The sequence below is a fragment of the Vombatus ursinus genome, unplaced genomic scaffold, assembly GCF_900497805.2.
Source record: "Vombatus ursinus unplaced genomic scaffold, bare-nosed wombat genome assembly UNPS02012602.1, whole genome shotgun sequence".
NCBI lineage: Eukaryota > Metazoa > Chordata > Mammalia > Diprotodontia > Vombatidae > Vombatus > Vombatus ursinus.
In genome coordinates this window covers 722,484-747,435 of record NW_020952380.1, presented here as the reverse complement: position 1 = coordinate 747,435, position 24,952 = coordinate 722,484, and the positions used below count along the sequence as shown (strand labels likewise).

General features: G+C 36.2%; 1 protein-coding gene across 5 annotated transcripts in view; it reads left to right on the top strand.

Moving 5' to 3' along the window:
* Positions 1 to 24,952, top strand: part of ESR1 (estrogen receptor 1) — a 455,293-nt gene that overhangs the window by 359,055 nt on the left and 71,286 nt on the right. The window lies entirely within an intron of this gene.

The following is a 24,952-nucleotide window of genomic DNA, read 5'->3' as shown; positions in this document are numbered from 1 at the left end:
TAGCCTTTCTGACTCTTTCTGGCCCCTTAGAGATGGATGTCCCTTTGACCTGGCTCATGCCTGGGACCCAAATATTGCCCCTCTTCCCATGCAGGGGAGGAGAGGGCATGGGAAAGGATGACCACCAGCTGAGGTCAGCCCTGACCACTGCTATAACATTAGAATCAAAGAGAATTCTTCTGTAGACATCCACAGGTAGGATCTTTACCCTGTCCTTAGCCAGGTCTGCCAGTGTTTCCTTGCAGTTTGATATCTAGGCCAGTGGAACAGAAGTTCTGGTGGATTTTACCAAGCTGGAAAGTTGACTAGTCCATACCCAGAGATGGGCTGCCTAGCTGTTGTCTTAGCATCAGCCTAGCTAAGTCAGAAAAACTTATCAGGCTGATCACAGGGAGATGAATGTTTTTTTTTTTTCCACCAGAGCAACTTCTAAAGGTCTTCTCTTCATTTGTAGAAAGATTGTAATTGTAATTAGTTGAAGGAGGACTTGTACTGATGAAGGCAAAGATCTTTGTGGTCCCAAAGTAGAAGGTTTTCCTAAGTATATTAATTGGTTTTATATTACCAATAAAGAGGCGACTTTCAAGCTAAGAAGAACTGGATACATGTACAGCCTCTGACATTCTGGCTGCATGACCTGGCAAGTCCCTTAACATTTCTGGGCCCCAGGAGGTTCTCTGAGACTATGTTGTTATTCAGTTGTTTTCATTCGTGTCTGACTCTTCATGACCTCATTTCAAATTTTCTTGGTGAAGATACTGGAGTGGTTTGCCATTTCCTTCTCCAACTCATTCTACAGATGAGGAAACTGAGGCAAACAGGGTTAAGTGATCTGCTCAGGGTCACACAGCTACTAGGGTGCTCTATCTACTGCACCACCTAACTGCCTGACAATAGGTAATACATAAACTGATTTGGCCTCAGTTCTTCCATAGTTATTCCCATTGTTCTATAATGCCTTTAACTACTTAAAAAAACATGCGTGTATATATATATGTATATATATATATATATAGTAAAAGTTTACTCCTAATGATATCAAACATTTGTATAGCACTTTGAAGTTTGTAAAACACTTTACAAATATTGCCTCATTTGATCCTCACAACAATCCTGGACAGTAGGTGCTATTATTATCTCCATTTTCAAGATGAGGAAATTAGGCTGAAAGAAGTTAAATTACTTGTCCAGAGTCACACAGACAGAAAGTTTCTGAGGCAGGATTTGAACTCCAGATTTCCTGACTCCAATTCCAACATGCTATGCACTGTGTCACCTAGCTACCTACAAAAATTATGCATAAAGGTTTCCCATTGCATTTCATAATTCTGGTAATGACATTTCTTTCAAAAGCTATACAAATCAGTGTCCTCATAAGCCCAGGGAAGAGTTAGTGGAAGTATTCTTATTATCTCCATCTTACTGATGAGGAAATTGCGATTTTAAAATGATCACATATGTAGTCTATTGAGATTTGGGAATACTCATTTAGGATATGTTATTTAGGATATGTTATTCATCCTTGTTCCATGTCATCTACAAATGTGATAAACATGCCATCTATGCCTTTATTCAAATCATTGAGAAAAATGCTCTACATCACAGGGCTAAACACACATCCTTGGGAATGCCAAATGAGCCCTCCTTTCAAGTTGACATACTATCATTAATGACTTACTCTTTGTGTCTAGTCATTTAAACAGTTTTAAGTCCACTTAGTTACCCTATTGTTTAGTACACATCTATCCATCTTTTCCACTGGAAACATGAGAGACTATCAAATGGTTTGCTAACATTTGGATTAATTATATGGGATTATCTGATTGGCCAGCCCAGTGACTTTGTCTAAAAAAAAATAAAGGACTCAGTTCAATCCCAGAAGACATACTCTTAATTAAGTCATGCTGGTTCTTTGTGATCATTGAATCCTCTTCTAGATGGTCACTAGCTAGCCCCTTAAGAACACATTTTAGAATCTTGATTAAAGAATCTTTAGAATCTTTAGAATAAAAGGCAAGCTCACTAGCACATGATTTTCAGTCTCCATTCTTCTCCTTTTTTGGAGAAGGAGTTCATTTGCCTTTTGCTAATTCTACAGGAACTTTCTTGTTTTTCATGATCATTCACACATCACTGACTCAGCAAAACATCTACCAGTTCATTTAGTATCCTAGGATGTATTTCATCTGGGCTCGGTGACTTGAACTCAATAAAGACAGATAAGTTCTCCCTTCCTATTTTCTTACTTAGCTTGAATATCAGTTCACTATTGACCATTTTTGTTCTATCCTTTCTAGTCTAAATAATTCTCTTTAACAAAGAAAACAAAAAGTAAATGAGAAATGAGCAGCTCAACCTTCTCTCCCTTATCAATTTTTTTCATCCTATCTACCCCAATCAGTGGCCCTATATATCCCTTCTTTCATTCTCCTTTCCCCCCTCAATATTGCTAAAAAATAAAATGAACAAAAAACCCAAAAAAGAAATGTTTTTTCATTTTCCTTAGTTTCCCATGCCAACCTCAACTCATTTTTAGATTAAGTAGTCTTGACATTATTTTTGCAGTGCCATGCCACAGGTTTGTATCCATGCTCCATTATGTAAACTTGCTTCTGTCTTCTGTATGTCTTTTTTAATTTTTAAAGATCATTTTATAATTTTTTTGTCTTAAAATCATAGTGTTCCCCTCCCAGATTAAACCCACTCATGTGACAAAGAAAAATGATTGACCAAACAGATGACTGAGAAACAACTAACAACGTATACACTATTGTATCCTAGTATTCCCCTACTTCTCTGCCATAAGGGAGGAATTGTATTTCACTGTCTCTTCACCAAGACCTTCACTGTTTTTCTTTTAATTACTTAAACCTCAACTCCCTCTAAAAATATTTTCCTTTACACTATTCTATTCATTTCATTTATTCCTTGTTTAGTTCTGCTCTCCATCATTTCAAACAAATCTCAAATTTTCTGAATTCCTCATGTTCATCATCTCTCCATAGAAAAGAGAGAATGGACTATAGAATGAGATATATCAGAGTACATCTGATGTATGTTGAAAGCATATCAAATAAATGCAAACCAAGGGATATTGTGAGATACGTTTCAATCCTAACTGCTCTCACTCACACTATTTGTTGTTGTTGTTGTTCAGTAATTTCAGTCATGTCTAAGTCTTTGTGACTCCATTTGGGGTTTTCTTGGCAAAGATACTAGAGTGACTTGCCATTTCCTTATCCTGCTGATTTTATAGATGAGGAAACTAAGGCAAGTTGAGTTAAGTGACTTGCCCAAAGTCACACAGCTAGTAAATGTCATCAGAGGCTGGATTTGAACTCAGGTAGATGAGTCTTCCTGACTCTAGGCCCAATACTCTATCTACTGTGCCACCTAGCTGCCTATCATACTGACTGTAGATACCTCTTACAGGCAGTATGACATAATGGATAGAAAGCCATAGTCTGAATCAGGAAGACCTCTGAATTCAAAATGGCTATGTGACACTAGGTAATGCTCGGAGATTGGAAATTGCAGAATAATTGCTGATCTGCATTGGTAGAGAGAGTTTCTTCACCAAGAGTACTTGATAACAATGAAATCACAGGTCTGAGCACAAGTGCAGCCCATTTTCTGAAATGAACTATTAGTGGCTGAGCATGAACTTCTATAGCATCCTTCTTTAAAAAAAAAAAAAAGAATGGTACTGAATTAGACCTACTTGTTCTCTATTTTTCTCTTTTATTCTCTGAGTATCTGGTTTGATAGGGAGAGCATGCCCTTCCTGACATATTAGGGCTGAAGGCTCCAATTTTACTCAGGCTGAAGTATATCAGTAAGCTAGAAGATGGACATTATGCTCAGTTTTCTGCTTTTCTTCCAAAAAATATTTATAAACTTGTAACTTTGAAATCTCGTGACATTTCCTTGACTCTTTATTTTAAGGGAACTGTTATACAGAAGTCCCCCCTTAAAACTCCCAGTGTGTTTGCCATTGAAGTCAAGGGCTTTCACACTCTTTCAGGCTTGGATGTTGCTTTGAACACTGAAACAGAGTCCAGATATCACCTCCTCTTGATAGGTGGCTGTACAATTGCTTAGGAATGAGGAAATGTGGGAGGCAGATGGAAACTCTGGTACTCTCTTAACCGGTTTGCATTTCTTATGGAAACTACTGTCTCAATGATTGTGATCCCCTTGAGGGCAAAGAATAGTTTATTATTTTGTGCTCATATCCACTGTGACAATTACAGTGTCTTGCATACATAGGTGCATATCAAATCCTTATTGGACTGAATTGAACTAAAAGGTTCCACTTCAGAAGCAAATAAAGTTTCCTTTGGAGTTCAGTCTGTTGGTTCAGTTTCCTTTTAACCTCCTATTATATACATTATCAGGTGCTCATCACAAGGCCAGGAGAGGGAAGAGTTTACTCTTACATCTCAGCTTGGAGTCACTGAAATGAGAAGATTGACAGATGAGTTTTAATGAAGTAGAAAATATAGCATCTGATGAGTATTCCTTCCTCCTATGCAAGTTCCTTGAGGGCAGGAGTCATACAGCCTAGTACCAAGCACACAGCAGTCATAAATGTTTGTTGAATTATCAATAAATATGTAAGTCATTAACATTGTTTTTTTTTCCTTTTCCTTGTACTCATTAAAGTTTCTGTCTGATGTATTCCACAGTAGGTACTCATAGGATCACAGGTTTAATTCTAAATGGGACCTTAAAGACCAGCTAGTTCTTGTTTTAGAAATTAAGCGAGACCTAGAAAGGTTAAGTAACTTAGTCAAGGTCACATAGACAATATTAGCAGAGGCAGGATTCAAACCTCTAATTCCAGAGCCGTTAGGCTTTCCACTGAACTACACTAACTTTCTTGGTAAACATGCTATAGTATAATTTTATACAATGAGTTTCACTGTCTTTTTTTTTATTATGCTTAGCCTACTCATAACTTTTAGGCCTTCCTTACATCCTATAATAATGAGTTATAAGCATTTAGTGTATCCATGAGTTTCTTTGAAAACCAAGGAATAGCAGGGTGGGGGTCATTGTGAAGTATAAATTAGGGACTTCATTCATTTTATGTGTGTGTATTTGTATTTGTGTGTAAGAATGGAGTTGAAACCATCCCATTTTGCTCTACTGTCTTGACTAGATGAAAAGACTTTTTGACTGAATCAAATAATCAGACCTGAATGTGAACAGGGCCTATATACTTCCTTGAATCATTAAAAAATTTTGACACCCAGTCAAGGTTACAGAGCCAAATGGAGTGGTTTCTACCTCACACTTAGATGTGTTAATATGAAGAAAACACAGGATAAAAAGAATCCATGTGAAATTAATCAGGAAAAGAAGAAAAATAATTTTGAGTTAGTAAAATCCCTATTCAACCTACCTTTTAATACTAGCCTTTAATCGTTTGGTGTACTTTGGCACCAGAAAACACAAAATATTTTCTCTGCATAGTCCAGGAATGCATCTCCTCACTCCGATTTGCCTGAATGCTCAAGATGGAAAAATATAGGAGGAAACAGAAAAGTGTTCATGATGTCTCTTTTCTTGTGGGATCTCCTAGCTGCTGCAGAAATAAAATTTATGGTGGCTGGAAGGCAAATGCCATTTTTGAGGAAACCATCTAAATTGCCTGTTCAGTTCATCCAATTTCTAAGGGACTGTCTCATTCTGCACTGCTGGCACCACCCAGCACTAACAAATTCAGAGAAATATTTATGGATTGCCCAATGGAGCCAAAACCTCTCTCTAGGCTGCCCTTTACTGTCAGAGGAAACACTGTTCCTCCAATCAAAAAGCAGACAGCAATTTGACAAGCAGAATGTTCTCTCCACCACAGTCTCTGGCCAGAATGTTGTTAATGTAGCTCTTTCCACAGCCCTCCCCATCATGAGGCAAGTTCCTGGGCTCTGCCTGCAGGAAATACTCTTGGACAACACAAACCTCTTTTACTTGTAAGAATGGAATAGTAATAAGTTTCTGCCTTAGGAAAAAAAAAAAAACAGGTTGTTGTAGCTGGGAGAACATTTTGGCTCTTCCAAATAATATTCTCTTTTCTGATAACAAATTCATTTTTTAACTAGAAAGTAATATATTTTCTAGAAATATGAGCATTTTTACTTAGAGTTTGCTTTTTGGGGAGGAATGTTTCCTGAGGCATTAAAGAGCAAAAATTTTCAAATGATAGAATTCTTCAGCAACACCTTATTTCATTAAACTTTCAATCCCTGACAAATCTAACATCCTTTTTCATATATGAAAGAAATATATGTGGATTGTTGTTCAGATTTACAGCAGAAAAGTCAAAAGCTACAGCTTTGATAATTAGTTCATGGTGCAGCTAGGTAGTACAATGGATGGTGCTCTAGGACTGGAGTCAGGAAGTCGAGAGTTCATATTTGACCTCAGACACTTACTAGCTGTGTAACCCTGGGCAAGTCACTTAAGAATGTTTGCCTCAGTTTCCTCATCTATGAAATGAGCTGGAGAAGGAAATGGCAAACCACTCCAGTATCTCTGCCAAGAAAACCCCAAATGGATTCATGAAGAGTATGACATGATTAAAACAACTGAACAACAAAACCAGTTCATGAATTCAGGGTAAAATACATCAACATTTACTAAGCTATTACTATGTGACAAGGTAAAATGAATAAGCACTTATTAAGCTCTTAATGTGTGCTAGGCACTGTGGCAGAAGTGGACAGAGCAATGACAAAAGTACAATATTCCTGGTCCTTGTGTCTGGCATATGTAAGTAAATAAAAATTATATATATATATATATATATATATATATATATACACACACACACACATATATATGTATATATAATATGTGTATATATGTATATATATAATATATATGTATATATATACATATAAAGTATTATTTGAGTCCAGTCAATAAGCATTCTTAAACACCTACTATATGCCAGATACTAAACTAAGTGCCAGAGAACAAAAGAAAGGCAAAAACTCTCCTTATATTCAAAGATCTCACAATTTAATGGGAGAAATAACATGAAAACAACTGCATACAAATAAGATATATATGAGATAAATAAAAATGGAGGAATGTAGAAGGTGGTACTTGAGCTAAATCTTAAAAGGAATTCAGAATTCTAAGAGGTAAGAGGTGAAGGTAGGAATGGGGCCAGGTTATGAAGGGTTTTAAAAGCCAAGCAAATGATTTGATATTTGATCTTGGAGATAATAGGGACTCACTGGAGTTTATTGAATGGAGTTGGAGGGGTGACATAGATTTGACAGTTGAGTGGAAGATGGAAGTGAGAAGAGACGTGAGGCAGGGAGACCAAGGAGAACGCTATTGCAATAGTGTGGGAGCAAGGTGATGAGGGTCTGCATCAGGGTGGTGGTCCTACACAGAAAGGGACCTACAGGAGACTTGTTGCAAAGATAGAAATAACAGGATTTGACAACAGATTGGATATGTGGAGTGAGTGTGAGAGAGGAATTGAAAATGAGACTTAAGTATATGTTGTTAGTATATGAATATATATGTATATGTACACATACATATATTTACACATATACATACACATATAAATATGAGATAATTGATTGGAGAGCTAAAGGGTAGGGAGAAGTTGAAGAAACTTTTGTTTTACAGGAGATGGTACTTAAACTGAAACTTTAAGGAAACAAAGGATTTTTAGAAGTTGAGGTGAGAAAGAAGTGAATTTCAGACATAACAAACAGGTGGGGCAAAGGCTCAGACACAGGTGTTGGAATGAACATCCTCTGTTAGAAATAAGAAAAGAAAGCCAGCGTGCAGGGCAGGAAAAGGAGTAAGGTATAAAAAAAACCCCGAAAGAGAGGTTGGGGACAGGTTGTGAATGGTCTTAAATGGCAAACAGAAGTTTATATGTGATTTTGCAGGTAATAGGAAACTGCTGGGATTTATTAAGTAGGAAAATGACATGGTCAGAGCTGTAGAAGAAAATCGGGGGCCTCACTAGCCTATCTAATGCCTCCCACTTTGGGCAGTATCAGAGTTTTGGTTTCTTCACAATACTGTCCTGGAAACATATTTGAAAATTGAGTCATCCATGTCCATTGGGTTTACTGTTCCGGCATATGATTCAGCACAGGGAATAATGACCTAGGTAAGTTTTGAAATTATGTCTCCCTGTGTTTGCAAATTAAGCCCTTTTGTATAATATCATACATTGGAATGTAACTCCTGTCTCAGAGCCCATTAGTATATGACTCTCGCCTTATTGGTGGAGATGAAGGGACAAGGTGCAGGGCATTCTTCTACAGGAATAAGGAAAGTCCCACTTTGGGAGAGGGGTTATAAGAGGATTCACACCGCTGTAATGCATCAGGTATAAGACAAAATAAATACCTACATGCTATGACAAATGATATTTTCTGAAACTGAAAGTATGTGCAGTTGAACAAAGTATGGAAGCATCCTTTAAATGCACTCCTCCTGCCCCGCCCCCCAAGGACCCTCTGTGTCTTTTTCTGGTCTCTGCTCTGCTTCCCCAGTTCAGTGAATATGAAACAAGAGATTGCAAAGGAACGAAAGGATGGTGGAAAGAAGAGAAATAGGCATAAATGCTTAATTGAAGTCATCACTGTACTAGTCATGAAGTAAATTACTACAGGAGTTTCAGGAAAAGTCAGTTTGAGTAATAAACAAATCAGGCTGGTTTGTTTATATGAGTCTCCTGTTTGATGCCCAATAAGTGTTTGGAAAGAGGTAGTTCATTTTTTTTTTAGTTTTCTTGACAACAAGTCTTAAAATTCAGCCCGCAGTACATTGATATAAATCTCCTAAAGAATAAAAGACATTATTCCAACCAAAAAATTAATCTTATATAGGAGGTTAATTGGATTTTTCTTATATTTCAACATATTACCTTATTTCTATATTTTCCATTTCCTGTATGTCAAATGAACGTTAATTAAATCGATTTAGCTAAAATATAGGCTAAATCAGAGAGCAAAGCTTAACTTAAGAACATCTTAATGTATATGAACTAGCACACTACTCAGAGACAACTAAATCCACTTCTGCCACCCCATCAACTCTATTTTATCTGTTTTGAACAGAGCTATCTACCTTCTAGGTAATATTAGTATAGTAGTCATTTATTTTTGGTCTAACAAGCAAGGAAAGTGGTCATTCCTTCTATATAGGCAGAGCCTATGTAACAATTCCCTGACCAATGTTTCAAAATATGGTCATTAAGGCATTACAACTCTACTAGAACATTTCATTTCCCACACTATAATTTCAGAGGAAGAGCTGTTCAACCCAGCACTGACTTCCTGGCTTCCTACACAGCTCTCCTCAGTCTCCCTTCTCTCCCCCTCCAATTCTCCTCCTCCCCACAACCCCAGCTCAGCTTCTACTCCCCACTAGGATACTCAGTGCACACCTCTGAGTTACTCTTCTGAGTTTAGCTCAGTGCCTTCTGCACTCCCACCTGGTTACCCTCAGCTCTGTTCCTATGGACTTTCCTGTAATGTTATTTTGTCTAACATCATGTTTTCCTGGAAACAAGGAACGGAGTTAGTTGGGTACATCTGCACCTCACTTCATGAATTTTTCAAGGTGAAATCCAGTCTGTGCTGATTTGGATAGGCATCTGTTGCTTTTGGATACAGCTACATGCTGATTTGCCAGATTTATTCTACATTGTCCATTTTTATTTTATCTTTCTCTCATTTTCTGGCAGGAGAGAAGCTCTGTTTGAAGACTTACACCTGCTTCATACTCAGCATTTACATATTGGGAATGAACCTTTGACACTAAACTATTGTGTTTAATTTGTCTCCCAAAAAGAAGTTTCTAAAATATGTGATTCTAAAAGTCAGAGCATTTGGCTCATCAGTACCACAGGGAAATCATCAAAGAGATGAGCACACACACTAGATTCGCAAAAAGAAAATTCTAGACTTTGAAACATTGCTTATACTAGGAGCTCATCTTGCATAGTCATTTCCCCATTACCACAATTCCTTATTTTATGAGGGGATGGAAGGTTGATTTGAATGAAATGAAGTCAATATGTTTATTTGCTTTGCCTACTACAAGTTAAAATTGTCTTTTAGCATCATATGTGATCCTGTGGTCTGGAATTAAGTCCTCATTCCTACTCTGGTAAGACTGGTTTGTTTCCTCTTAAGCTCTGTGCATTATATCAATTCTTCTCTCCCTCACAGAGGGAATAATAGGCAGGTCAAAAATGTATGCACTTGTAACCATTGTCTTTATGGACAATCTCTCCCTCTTCTCAGCATAAATCCTATGACTCTTTCTTACCAGTACCATTGCAGGGAGGGGAGTCATAGTAATTAGATCTCTGGCAGCAACTTGAAATGACAACTCAGAAATCTCATTTCTAGCTATATCTCTCCAAGAGGTCAAAGAAAAAAAATAGGTCCAATGTACTTCAAAATATATATAGTGACATTTTTTGCTGTAGCAAAACACAATAAACAAAGTATGCCATGTGAATGGAGAATGGCTAAATCCATCAACCAAACAATAAGGATTTAATTAGCATTGCTATGTGCCTGTCACTGTGCCAAATATTGGATGAATTTTGGTACATGAATGTAATAGGATACTATTTGGTCATAAATGTTCAGAGAAACATAGAAAGAATTTTTAACTGATGCAGAGTGAACTAAGCAGAACTAGGAAAACGACATACATGGCTACAATAATATAAACAAAAAAGAACACTAAAATGAATCCTGTGTAATTGTAATAACCAATTTTGGTTCTGGACAAGAAATAAAGAAACACTCCTTTCATTGGAGATATGGGAGATTCAGGGTGGTGAATATTGAACAAACTATCAGATGCATTTTCTGGGTCAGTTAGGTTCATTTAACTGCTTTTCTTTTTTTTCAAAGAAAGATTCATTGGGTAGTGGTAAGTGGTGGGTACAGGGAGTGTATCTGCATAGGACTATGATTTTTTTAAAAAGCACTAATAAAATTTAAAAGTAAACATTTGAGTTTAGGAGACCATGTGGGCAAACCAAAGCCATAGAGTTCTGGAGGGGAGTTCCAAGGGCAAGTGCTCATTTGGCCTTCTTTAAGTCCATGCTTATGGGAAATTGTTTCTGGCTATTGGGCTGCACATGTCCTTTCAATGGGGGAATCATCTCATTCTCCGGATGTTGCTAAACTGCCCTGGGAAATTGGGGAGATAGGTGAAATGAGGCTTTTTAAAAATTCCGTTTCTGAGGGAGATTCAGAAGAACCAATTTAGGGGAAGTTCAAGATGGAAAATAGTAAAGGTTATTCTGTTAATTTAATTATATGATAGAACCTCCCTATAAAATTATTTACTCAACAGTTGAGTTTTTTATAAAGCAAGTTTATTTGGATTTCATTCAAAGATAGTTTTTGAAGTACCGAAGGATCCATTAGAAAGCTGTCACATGGCATGGTGTGGACTAGAGATGGTCAAGTAGAGAATAAAATTGAGGAAGATGAGGAGCTCACTTATTTTAAAAAATGACATATTTTATTTTTACATTATATTCATTTCAAATGTATTTCTTCCATCTCCTACCACCAAAGCCATCCTTTGTTAAAAATAAGTAAAAGGATTTAGAAAGAAAGGAAAAAAAATACAAATTGGAAAAAATCAGCAAACACACCAAATATTCCTGACAGTATCAGCGATATTCTATATGCATAGTTTCCCCACCTCTGCAATGAATGTATGGGAGTATATTAAAAAAAAAAAACATCAACAACTCTTCTCCATGGTCAAACTTCATTACAGTTTCATGCATTGAGTTTTATTTTATTGTTCTTTCTTTCCATTTACATTGTTATAGCCATTCTTTATACTATTTCCTAGCTCTGCCTGCTTCATTCCGTACCAATTCATATAAGCCTTTCCTTGTTTCTCAAAATTTTTCATATTTATCTTTTCTTATGGCTCAGCAATATTCTATTATCTTAATGTACCACCATCTGTTTTGCCATTTACCAATCAATCAACATCTACTTTGTTTTCAGTTCTTTGCTCCCACAGGGGGGAAAAAGTGCTGTTATGAATATTTTGTTATATATGGAACCTTACATCTTTAATATCCTTAGGGAACATGCCCAACAATAGAATCTCTGAGTAAAGAGAAGAGCCATATTAATTATCTTGTTGGCATAATTCCAAATTGCTTTCCAGAATGGTTGAATCAATTCATAGATCTCCTAAAAGTATTATATAGTATTATAGTACCTGTTTTTTCATAATCTCTCCAACATTGAATCTTTCCATCTTTCATCAATCACCTATTTTAAAATTTTTAGATAAAACCTCAGAATTGCTTTGATTTGTATTTCTCTTAATATTAGTGATTTAGAGCAACACTTCACATGGTTGTTACTCATTTACAGTTCTTATTTTGAAAACTTTTTTGTCCCTATCCTTTGATCCATTGGAAAATAGGTGTTGATCTTAAGCATTTGTGTTAGTTTCCTATAGTTTTTAGGGATCAGACTTTTATTAGTATTATTTGATGTATTTTTCCCAGTTGACAGCTTTCCTTCTTAACCTAGCCACCTTGCTTTCTTTATATCTTTAAAATGTGTTTTGTAGTCATATTTCTATATCTTGAGTATATCTTGGTAAATTGCATCCCAGATTAAAAAAAATAGTCATTATGAATGAAATTTCTTTTCTCTATTATATCTTCCTGGAATTTGTTTTGGTTATATGGAAATACTAATAATTTTTAAAATTAATTAATTAATTTGTTTTTAGTTTTCAACATTCAGTTTTTTAAGATTTTGAATTATAAATTTTCTCCCCTCCCTCCCCTTCACCCTCTCCAAGATGGCATGCAGTCTGATATAGGCTATATATATACAATCATATTAAACATATTTCTACATTAATCATGTTGGGAAAGAAGAGTCACAACAAAATGGAAAGACCACAAGAAAGAAAAAACAAAAATAAAACAAAACAAAACAAAAAGAAAATGGTATGCTTTGATCTGCATTCAAACTCCATAGTTCTCTCTCTGAATGTAGATAGCATTTTCCATAATGATTCTTTTGGAATTGTCTTAGATTATTGCATTGCTCAGAAGAGCTAAATCTATCAAAATCAGTCATTGCACAATGTTGCTGCTACTGTGTACAACGTTCTGCTCATTTCATTCAGCATAAGTTCTTGCAAGTCTTTCCAGGTTTTTTTTGAAATCTGCCTACTCATCATTTCTTATGGAACAATGGTGTTCCATTACATCCATATACCACAACTTGTTCAGTCATTTCCCAGTTGATGGGCATCCCCTCAATTTCCAGTTCTTTGCCATCACAAAAAGAGCTGCTATAAATATATTTGTACATGTGGGTCCTTTTCCATTTTTGTGATCACTTTGGGATACAGACCTAGTAGTGGTATTGTTGAATTAAAGGGTATGCACAGTTTTATAGCCCTTTGGGCATAAATACTAATGATTTTTGTGGATTTTTATGCTATTATATTCTCTCAGTTCTTTTATTCATTCTCTGGGATTTTCTAAGCAAATCAGAATGGCATATGCAAATGGGAATAATTTTGTCTCCTCTTTGCAAATATTTGTGCCTTTAATTTTTTATCTTCTCTTATTAATATCACTAGCATTTAAAAATTATGTCAAATAATGACATTTCTGTACTTATTTGGAAAACTTCTAGATTTTCCCCATTTCAAAGAATGGTAGCTTTTGGTTTCATTTATATATGCTTTTTTATTGTATTAAAAATGATTCTTCTGTGATTGGGCTTTTTGGGGCTAAGTACTACTTTTCAAGCAATCAGTCAATTTACAAGAGCTTCCTAGGAGTTAAGAAAATCAGGAAAGGCCACAAGGAGATGGTGTTTGAACCAAACTTTGAAGGAAATTAAATATGTTAAGAAGTGGAGAAAGTTCATTTCAAACATGGGAGATGATCAGTGCAAAGACACTGAGATTAGAGGTGGAGTGTCTTAGACATTAACAAGAAGGCCTGCTTGGCTGGACTTTAGTGTGTGGGAAGAGGAATAATGTGTAGCAAGGCTCTAAAAGTAGTTTGGGACTAGGTTGTGAAGAGCTTCAAATGACAAACTGAAATTTGTGTGTGATTCTGGAGATAAAAAGAAACCACTAAAGTTTCTTGAGGAAGTTAGTGATGTGGTCATACTCTCTGCTTTAGGAAAATCACTTTTATAACTATGGGGAGGGTGGAGTGGCCAGGGGAAGACTTGAGGCAGAGAGACCAATTAATAGGCTACCATAATAATCAAGTAAGAAGTGATAAAGGTTTAAACCAGCATGGTATCTAGGCGAGTAGAAAAAAAGAAGACAGAGTCAAGAGATCTTGTGGAAGCAGAAGACTTGGTAATGGGAGATACGGAGAGGGAGAGGGAGAGAGAGAATAAGAGAGAATAAGAATTTGAGACTAACTCCAAACTTGAGAATTTTGATGACTAGCAGAATGGTGCCCCCTTCAATAGATGTAGGGAAGTTTGGAAGAGGAAGGAGTATTGGTGGAAAAATAATGAGGTCTATTTGAGATATGTATAGATTTTGAATGGCCCACTGGACATCCAGGTCAAAATTTTCAGTAGGAACTGGATTTATAGATCCGACATTATCAGCAGTGAGGGTATTCAAACCTATTGGAGCTGATGACATTAGTAAGAGAGAGGTGGGGTGGAGGATAGAGAGAGAAACAGACAGACAGACAGACACAGACGCAGACACAGAGAAAGAGAAAGACAGGGAGTAGGGAGGAAGAAGCCCCAGCACTGAAGTATACACACAGTTACGGGTGATGATCCACCAGGCTTTTTCTCCATCTATTGATATAATCATGTGGTGTTATTTTTAATAACATTAATTATTTTCCTAATGATGAACTAACTTCATATTCCAGGAATAAATCAAACTTAGTTATAGTGAAAAATGGACATCAATACGTTGTTGTAGTCTTTCTTTCTTTTCTTCTTATTAAAAATGTTTGTATCAGTATTCACTGATGCCATTGGTCCAGGGTTCTCTTTCTTTTCTTTTTTTTTCCCTGTTTTAGCTATTAATACCATCTTCTGTCACATAAAAGAAGCCTGGTAGTCTGTCATCTTTCTTATTTTTTAAGAATAATTTGTGTATTATATAAAATGTGTATATATAAAATATAATTTTAATTACTTTTTGATGTTTGATTGGGGCAGCACAGATGGTGCAATGAATAGAGTGCTGGGTCTAGAGTCAGGAAGACTCATTTTCCCGAGTTCAAATCTGAACTCAGACACTTACTAGCTATGTGACCCTGGGCAAGTAATTTAAGCCTCAGTTTTCTCATCTGTAAAAAAAGGAAATGACAAATCACTCCAGTATCTTTGCAAAGAAAACCCCTAAAGGAGTCATGAAGAGTCAGACATGACTGAAATGACTAAAGAACATGTTCTTGATTGAATTTCTCTGTAACTCCATCTCGACCAGGTTTTTTCCCCTTATTCATAGATTCTTTATAATTTAATTGATTTCATTTTCAAATTTGGATTATGATCTCTTTACATGGTCTGTTAACTTGGGAATTTTCTACTTTTATAGGTAATAATTCATTTCTTCTGATTTCAATCTGTTCTTTTTTTTCCTCTTCATCTCTCTCATCAGTCCACACACACGTGCTTTCATTAGCTAAAGAGTTTATTTCAATTTATAAGTAGCTCAATGTAATGGCATTATCTTTGCTTTAGAGGCTAATTGTTGTTGTTTTTCTACAGCCCTATGATTTTATTAATATAGGGAAGTCCTAAACTCCTAAATTCCCTTTATAAATGCAGGTGAGCAACTGTTATAAAACTCAAAGTTTTAGGGCAGGGATGGGCACACTAAGACCCAAGGGCAGAATCCAACCTGGCGTCTGCTTCTGTATGGCACCCAACCCAAGAATGGTCTTTATATTTTTAAACAGATGAAAAAAAATCTAAAGAAGAATATTTTACTTACAGGTGGTAATTATATGAAATGCAAATTTCATTGTCCATAAAGAAAGTTTTATTGGACCATAGTCATGTTTACTCATTTACATATGGCCTATTGATGCTTTCTCATTATGATAGCAGAGTTGAGTAGTTGTGACAGAGACTGTATGTGGCATGGTGCTGTCATTGCTTTCAACTGCTGCTTAAAAATCACAGTGGCAGTTAAAACTGGACAGCATTTCGAGTACCATGTATCATGACATTTTAAAAAAAAATCACCAGTACATACCCATCATTTCAAAAAGAAAAGTGGACTTCAACTGTCACTTTTTTATTTTATTTATTTTATTTTTTTAGGCAATTGGGGTTAAGTGACTTGCCCAGGGTCTCATAGCTAGTGTCAAGTGTTTGGTCTGAGGCCAGATTTGAACTCAAGTACTCCTGAGTTCAGGGCCAGTGCTCTATCCACTACGCCACCTAGCTGCCCCTAAATGTCACTTTTTTATTGATGTCTTTTGCTTTTACATTATCAGTCAATAAGCATTTATTAAGTACTTACTATGGCCAGGCACTGTGCTAACTTGGGAGATATAAAGGCAGTCCCTGCTCTTGAGATTTGTTCACAGTCAATGGGAGAGACATAAAAACACACTTACAAATGACATATACAGGCTAAGTGGGAGATAATAAATGATGGAAGGCACTAGAATTAAGTGAGGATCAGAAAAGGTTTCTAATAGAAGGTTGAATGTTAGTTGGGGCTTGAAGGAAGTCTGCAAGTAGAGACCAGGAAGGAGAGAATTCAAGGGATAGATAATAAAAACCTCAGAGTCAGGAGATGGAGTGTCTTGCTTAAGGAATAGTAAAAAAGCCAATGTCACTGGATCTCAGAGTGCATGAAAGTGGGTAAGGGGAATAAGGTGTAAGAAGATTTTAAATGTAAAAGAGGGCTAGGTTGTAAAAGGTTTTGAATGTCAAATGGGATTTTATGTTTGATCATGGAAGTGGAAGGGAGCTACCAGTTTACTGAACGGGGAGAGGGTTGTCAAATGTTACTCTTTTTAAGGCACAGTGGAACATGCATTATTTTGTTATTGAATTGGATGAAAAATATTGTATTTATTATGCAATGACACTGTAGTTATGCTAAAAGATACAATATATGTCAACATTACCAGACTAAGCACTCATCACAGTTTTCCCAACTCACAGGAAAACAATGGTCAGAAAAATTAGAAAATTAAAAATGGAATGTCTCATCACAGGAGAATTTCTTGACAAAAATATAAACTGAAAAAAAAAGACTGGAATCAACCTAAGTTTCCAAGTGGTTTATTTGTTAGCCAAGCAGAGAAAACCTAAGTTGAGTTAATTAAATTGTGCTTGATTGCAGCAGCTGAAGAAATGTGTACAGAGAAGTTAAAGTTGTTTAAAATTATTAGAATTTTGTTTCAAATACAATCATATGTTCATGGATTTATAGCCATATTTGACAGTACCTATCTTTGTGAAAAGACATTCTCAAAGATGAAATATACAAAATTTAATTTATACATCATCATTAACAGATCAACACTTAAAATTGATTTTGAAGATAGAGAATAATAATGAACCTCAAATGAGCAAAATGTTATTTACTTCAAAAAAAGAATTCCATTCTCCTAATTTGTAGACTTGTATTACAAAAATTTATACTCAATTTTATTATCATATTTTTAATTTCATCAATAAAAATCTTTGAGGAAACTTTTTTTTCTCTTGTTATGTAAGTGCCTACATAATATCCTTGATTTTTGCCTCAGCCTGAAAAGTCTAAAATTTTTACTTTCTGGCTCTTTACAGAAAAGTTTGCCAACCCTTGTCTTAGATAGTTGCCCAGAGCCCAGAAAAGTTTAACGACCTGCCCAGGGGTACATAGCCAGTATGTGTCAGAGGTGGAACTTCCTTACTCCAAAGCAAGGCTTTCTCTCTGTTGTACTTCCGTGCCTCTCAGGCTAATTTTATCACATTTAAATGTATAATCACGGCTAGTAGCATTTTGATAAATACCTTTAGAACTTGGGAAACAATTTGCTGCTTCCACAGATTAACTTTTAGGAATATTGGCATAAACAGCAAATTATTTATTTTCCAAACTCAGCTTAACTTTAAATTTTCTAAGTTTATATTATGTTTGAGTTTAGGTTTTAAAATTTCTCCTACCTCTAATTGCCTATAAAAATTTCTTTTTTTGTGTCTCTTATGATACTATGATTCCATCTTGTATTTTAATTGTTGGTTGTGTCTTATCTCCCTTTTCAGAAGTAAGTGTAAAAAAAGTCCCATACCAATGGGTTTTGGGACTTGAATTATAGGTTACATGAATAATAGTAATAGTTAGCATTTATATAATACTTGAAGGTTTTCAGAGCCTTTTTACACGTATTTTTTCATTTGATCCTCCAAACGACCTTATGAAATAGGTACCATTTTCTCATTTTACAAGTGAGAAAACTGATGATCATGCAGGTATTGTGTCTGAAGTAGAATTTGAACTTAGATCTTCCAATCTCCAAGTCTAGCACTGTCTACTCTGTTACCTACCTGCCCTCAAAATAAGTGGCTATGTCATATTAGTCTCTGTTTATACTATAACACCTAATACAATGTCTTATTGAGCCTCCTTAAATGATGACTATAATCACTACAAAATAAATTAATAAATGAAAATCAGCCTAAGTATCTACACTAGAGAAACAAATTAAATGAAAGATGCCTATTGTGGAGACTATCAGTTGGATGCGCATCCCACATAACTGGTCCTTTAGTATATATATCTTGGACAGACACTGGTGATAGACGATTAGCTAGTCTCAGAATTAAGTAGGAAGAATAGTTAACTGTTGTATTGAATTTAGGAAATTGCATAGTACTTTTAATGATCCTGTTTCTTCCTGAAACAAACAAAAAACCCCAATTTTTAAAATATTAATAATTTTCCAATTATGGTATGTTGCTATAAATTGTTAGATTCTACCATCTCTGAAAAATCAAAATTGTTGATCATCTGAAACATAATGTAGAAAAATATACTCAAATAATCAAATGGATCTGTGATTTCAAGTTAAAAGTTCCATACAACAATCTAGATCCTGACTCATTCTTGTCTTTCCATTCTGTGAAACATTTTCTATATTTTCCTATATGTTTACTTGATGGTCTAGAGACCTTCCATGCTTTCTCTTGATATTTCAAGGGTATTAATGTCTACCTGACCTGCCATCCCTCCCCCTTCCCATGTGACCAAACCATCTTCTCTTATCATACTGTTCCTCAATTACATCTTTTACTCCTGTTCTTTTACAAAGTTCATCACTGGTTTTATGTTACAGCTATGCCAACTGCCTCTCCACTCACCCTTGTGTGAGACCCATCTTTATTTCTTCAGCATCTGCTGTATCCCATGCCTTTCTGCCACACAGCAAGAACAATAGAATGTTTGCATTCAAAAGATAGGCTTTATTTTCATGCAAAATTTGGGATGATCGAAGATTTAAAATTTCCCAAACACAGTCCATTCTGCTCTTCTTATCCCATTCAATTCTGGTCCTATCTTGTTGTTTATCTGTACTATTTGTCCCAGGGAACAAGTAGACTTTCACAAAAAATATTCAATAATTCAAAAATTTTACAATTAACTGACAGATATAGGGAATAGCCTATCAAATTTATTGGTAACCACTGTTCCTTCAACATAAGGAAACTCATAAGGAAAAGAGCATAGGTCTCCCACTGTATAATTCTTTAGAAATAAGAGTGCTTTTAAGTGTCTTGTGCATTTAAGATAGTTATCTTAAGATATTTAACTGCAAGAATGCATTTAAAGGTATTACATAACTGAATATGTGATAACTAATGACCAAAACTACTTTGAAAGTACAATGTGTTATTAACAGGCCTAGTTACAGAGCAATAAAAATGGAACTACCCAAATGCAGACAAGAAGCCAAGTTTCTGTTGCTGTACCAAGATATAAACTCAGAGCCACTTTATAAACAAGCAGCAGATAATGACACTACCTCCTTGCCCATCACCAACTACGCCAGCATCCTGCCTTGCCTTAAGTTTTCTCAATTGTGAAATGGAGATACTTGTTGAGGGTAAGGGCACTCACTGCTCCATTTAGAGATTGTATGTTCAAGTAAACAGAATCAAAATCTTTCAGTAAGAGTCATGGGCCCAATCCTTGAAATGGATGTTTTTCGAGTTTTTTATGGAATGTAATTGCAATGCAGTAATCATACTCAAAAACATTTCAATAAAGTAACAGGCCCAAGAGAAGCTTGGCATTTCAAGAGCTTCATTAGCTCTCTGCAGACTGATGCACTCCATGAAGTTAAAGTAGAGGCCTTGTTTACCTTATTTCAGAATTACTTCTGAAGTTTAGGGTTTTTTTTTTCTGAGTGCAACATGGAGCCCTCAGGAATAGACCAGGGAGAAGTTGAGAGGGAGTGAAAAATATTTTTCTAAAAGCCCACTGTTGGGTTCAATTTGTACTTATGGGCTTGTTTCCTTGGCAATAAATATGAAGTACCAATTACTGATGAAATAGTAGGATTCCATCTCAGTCCCCTTTATTTTTGCTTCTCAAAGAAGCCATTGGTAAATTAGCACAATTACTTCATTCTATGCTATACTTTTTGCCATGTTGCTCTTTTAATTTACTCTCAGAGTATCTAGAAATGCCATGAACTGAAATCTTGGAACTATTTAATAAATACAGAGAGGAACGTACCAAAAACATTGCTCTTTAAAATTAGGACAATCGAGGACGTCCATTTTCCAGAAGAAAAAAAAAGGTAGCTGAAATATCTTTTATTTTCTCATTTGACATAAAAGCTAACATATGAAACCATAATGGCTAAAATATTCCCAGGTCAGGCAAGGGTAAATCCATAAACAACACATCAAGCATTGAAAGTCACATGGACACCATTGAAACTTCATTTGCAATGTTAACTAGTAAATAATTCATTTTCTTCATTTAGTTTTTCCTTTGTATTTTCTAACAAATACTTATAAGCACGCTACATTCTCTAGGGTTAGAGAGTAAGGATAAAAGACAAAACAAGGTACTGTATTTTTTTTTAAAAATATACCATTATAAAAATTATATTGTGTACCTTTTGCAAGGCACTGTGGCAGGTGCTGAATCTCTGAAAATATACGTAAGATGTGGTCTCTGCCTTTAGGGAGCTCCTTTCACAGGGGAAATAGGATATATATACAAAAGTAACAAGGCAGCATAATATTAATGGTTTTTACCATTGTAATGTAATGTAATATAATTACCATCATAATGGTAACTACACTAAATGCTATTGGAACTCAGAAGGAGGAGAGATCACTATGCTAGGCTCAAGCATGATGACTGTGGCTTTCCTGCTATCTATGAACAAATGAATTGCATTGTGGTACAGTGGAAGGGGCAGCTAAATGGCTCAGTGGGTAGAGTGCTGAGCTTAGAGTGAGGAATATTTGAGTTCAAATCTGGACTCAGACACTAACTAGCTGTGTAACCCTGGACAAGTCATTTAACCTCTATTTTGCCTTAATTCATTGGAGAAGGAAGTGGCAAACCACTCCAGTTGTTGTTTGTCTTTCATTCTCCAAGAGGACCATGATATCAGGAAGGTGATGCCATTACTTGCAAGTGTATTGGATTTAAGTGAGGGAGAGCTACACAAAACCTATCTTTTGAATGCACAAGTATACTGGAAAGCCTACTCTTCACTAGTTATCTTCAAGTATGGGCTAGATATGCTTCCCAGAGATTCCTGTTTAAGTATTGGTTTGATAACCCTTAAGGTCCATTTCAATGCTGAGATCCCAGAATTGTCACAACCTTATCAGAAACCCTGTTCTTAGGGAGAAGGGTATGAAAAGAAGCCTGAAACTTTGGTTTAAATAACATGTTTGATTTGTATCTCACAATGTCTCTGGGGCTCTTAATGCTCCTTGCCAGCATTCAGCATTGTTGTTAATGCTCTTAGTATCCTGGTGAGGTAAGGAAGTAGCAAATATCATGATTCACAAGGATTTTACAAACCAGAATTGAAGGCAAGGAACAATGAATGATTCTTTATGCCCCAAATGATGTAAAAACAACAATGCAAATCAATTCAATTCATCAGCTATTGATGGTGCAATTACTGTTTGGAAAGCACTGTGCTAGGTGCTGGATATAGACAAGATACCTTCCAGCTTTTAAGGAGCTTTCAACCCAATAGCATGGAAAAGACATATATGCAAATACAGCAACTTTGGGAAAAGGGGGAGTGTCATGAATGCAAATGAAAGGTTCAGGCATTGTGCTATAGACATTTGAGGAGGGTTAGGTCAAGTAGTTTGGTACTATGGAGAGTTCACTGGCTCTGGAGTCAAGCAACAGGCTTCAAAACCTGCTGGTGATGCTTCTTACCTGGATACCCTTGGTCATCTCTGAACCACAATAGCTTCTGAAATCCCTTCTAGATGTAGATAAATGAATGAATTTTCATTGAGAGAGAATGGTTATGAGGGAAGATTTCATGGAAGAAGTTGTATCTGAGTTGACCCTTAAAGGAATGGAAGAGAGTCTTTAAGAGAAAGAAAATAAGAGGGAGAGATCTAGACATATAGGGTAGCATGGGAAAAGGTATAACAGAAAGGGAAGAGTGAAAATGGGAGAAGAATAGATCACTTTGGCAGCAGCATAGAATATGAAGGCAAATTGTGAATTCAATGGAAAGGCAAGGTAGGCCCTGATTGTGGAAGTCAGAGTCAGGAACATATATTTTAGTTAGTAAATAAATAAATGGAGTAGAGGAACAGGGAAGACTTTTCAGTAGTATAGCGATACGAACTCAGGAGTTCATTAGCAAGATTATTCTGCAGCATAAAAAATGGATGCTCATGCAGAGTGATCAGTCAGAAATTCTAGCTAGATGGAAATGCAGTGGGAAGAAGTGAGGATCCAAACTTGTGTAGTTGTAGTGGGAGTAGGAATGATGGGATGGATAGAATGGATTCTAAAAATACTGTTGTAGTAGAATCAACAGGGTTTTGAAAATTATCAGAATTATGGGGTGAGGAAAGATGATTCTTAAATTTCACGCCTTGGTGACTAGAGAGACAGCAAGCACTCTATAAAGATTTATTTCATCTTTTCCTATCCCATATTGCCCCTTCCCCAGCCTGGGAATTTTTTTTGTATCTTCAAATTTTCCTGAAGGACTTTGTCTAGAGCTCTCCTTTTCCCCAATATACTCTATTGTAAAATTCTTATTTCTCTATATATTTACTTCCTCTGGTGAAAGAGGAGCTCCTTTGAGAAAAGGGACTATGTAATTTTTTTTGTCTTTGTAAATAATTGTTGATTTAAATTGAATTAGTACCATCCATAGAAATAGAGAAGTTTGGTTTGGGGGGGGAGGATAAAAGTTTTTTTTTTAAAGGAAGATAAGGTATTGAGTTTTGGCATGTTGAATTTGAGGAGTTGTCTGGAAATTTAGTTAGAATTATTTAATATACAGTTAGAAATACAGAAATGGAGTTCTGAGGACATATTTGGGATTTATTGATAAACTTTGGGTTGACTTGATAGTGGAAGCCATAAAAATGAAGAAGACCACCAATGGACAGGGAACTAAGAGAGCTAAGGACAGAACTTTGGAGGAACAATAAGAGGATGGGGGGGTCAACAAAAGAGTAACAGGCAGAGAGGTTTGAGGACAACCGGTTCAAAGCTCCAGAGCTACAGGAGACCTACCTCATCAGCTATATTCATTCCGGTCATCTCAGGAAACCTAAATGAGATGAGCAATGCTGAAAAGCCGTAGAGGCAGGCTTTTGGAGCCAGGTCCTCTAATTCTTTGCATTGTATCCCACTGTCTCTCAAGATCCAAGAGTGCAGTATTAAAGAAGGCAAGGCACCAAGGAAGAGAGGGTAGTTAATGATGTCAGGTGTTACAGAAAGATTAAAAAAAAAACTGTAAGTGGAGGGAGGAGGAGTTTTTGGATTGGACAAGAAGGTCACTTGTGACCTTGGAAAAAGCTGTGATGATGGTAGTCAGACTGCAGGGAAGTAAAGGATGTGGTGGAAGGGCAGAGCTAGCAGGGAGGGAGAGATTGAACATGCATGAGACATGATGGATGAACAAGGTCATCACAGAGGAAAAACAGACCAGAGTCCTGATGATCTGATTCCATGTGGACACCATCAGACCACAAAGCCTCAAGAGTAAGAGTAGGATTTCCCTTTATATTCACACAAAAACATCATTGACATTTCCTGATACTCTACTACCTGCCTATCAGTATGCTGCTAGGGGCTTTAGAGAAAGGAGAAGAAGAAGGAGAAGAAGAAGGAGAAGGAGAAGGAGGAGAAGGAGAAGGAGGAGGAGGAGGAGGAGGTGAAGGAGACACAGTTACTTCTTTCAAGCTTTCAATCTAGTTGTAGTGACAAGTCATCCATAAAAATAATTAGGGAACAATAGAAAGCAGCATGTAATTAAATTCTAAGTTGAATTGTGTAGTATAAACTAGATTGCTTTAGGAATTTAGTGTATATAAAGAGATTTGTGGCCTGAAAAAGTTGGAGGGCAGTTAAGTGGCACAGTAGATAGAGTGCCTGGCCTGCAGTCGGGAAGACCTGAGTTCACATCCGGCCTCAGACACTTATTAGCTGTGTGACCTTGGGCAGGTCACTTAATCCTGTTTGCTTCAGTTTTCTCATCTATAAAGTGAGCTGGAGAAGGAAATGGCAAACTACTCTGGTATGTTTGCCAAGGAATCCGCAAATAGAGTCACAAAGAGTCAGACATGACTAAAACAACTGAACAGCAACAGCAACAACAAAAAGTTGAAGAAACTTTCCTGGAAGCAAAATGAGCAGCATGTCTCGTGTGTGTGTGTGTGTGTGTGTGTGTGTGTGTGTGTGTGTGTGTGTG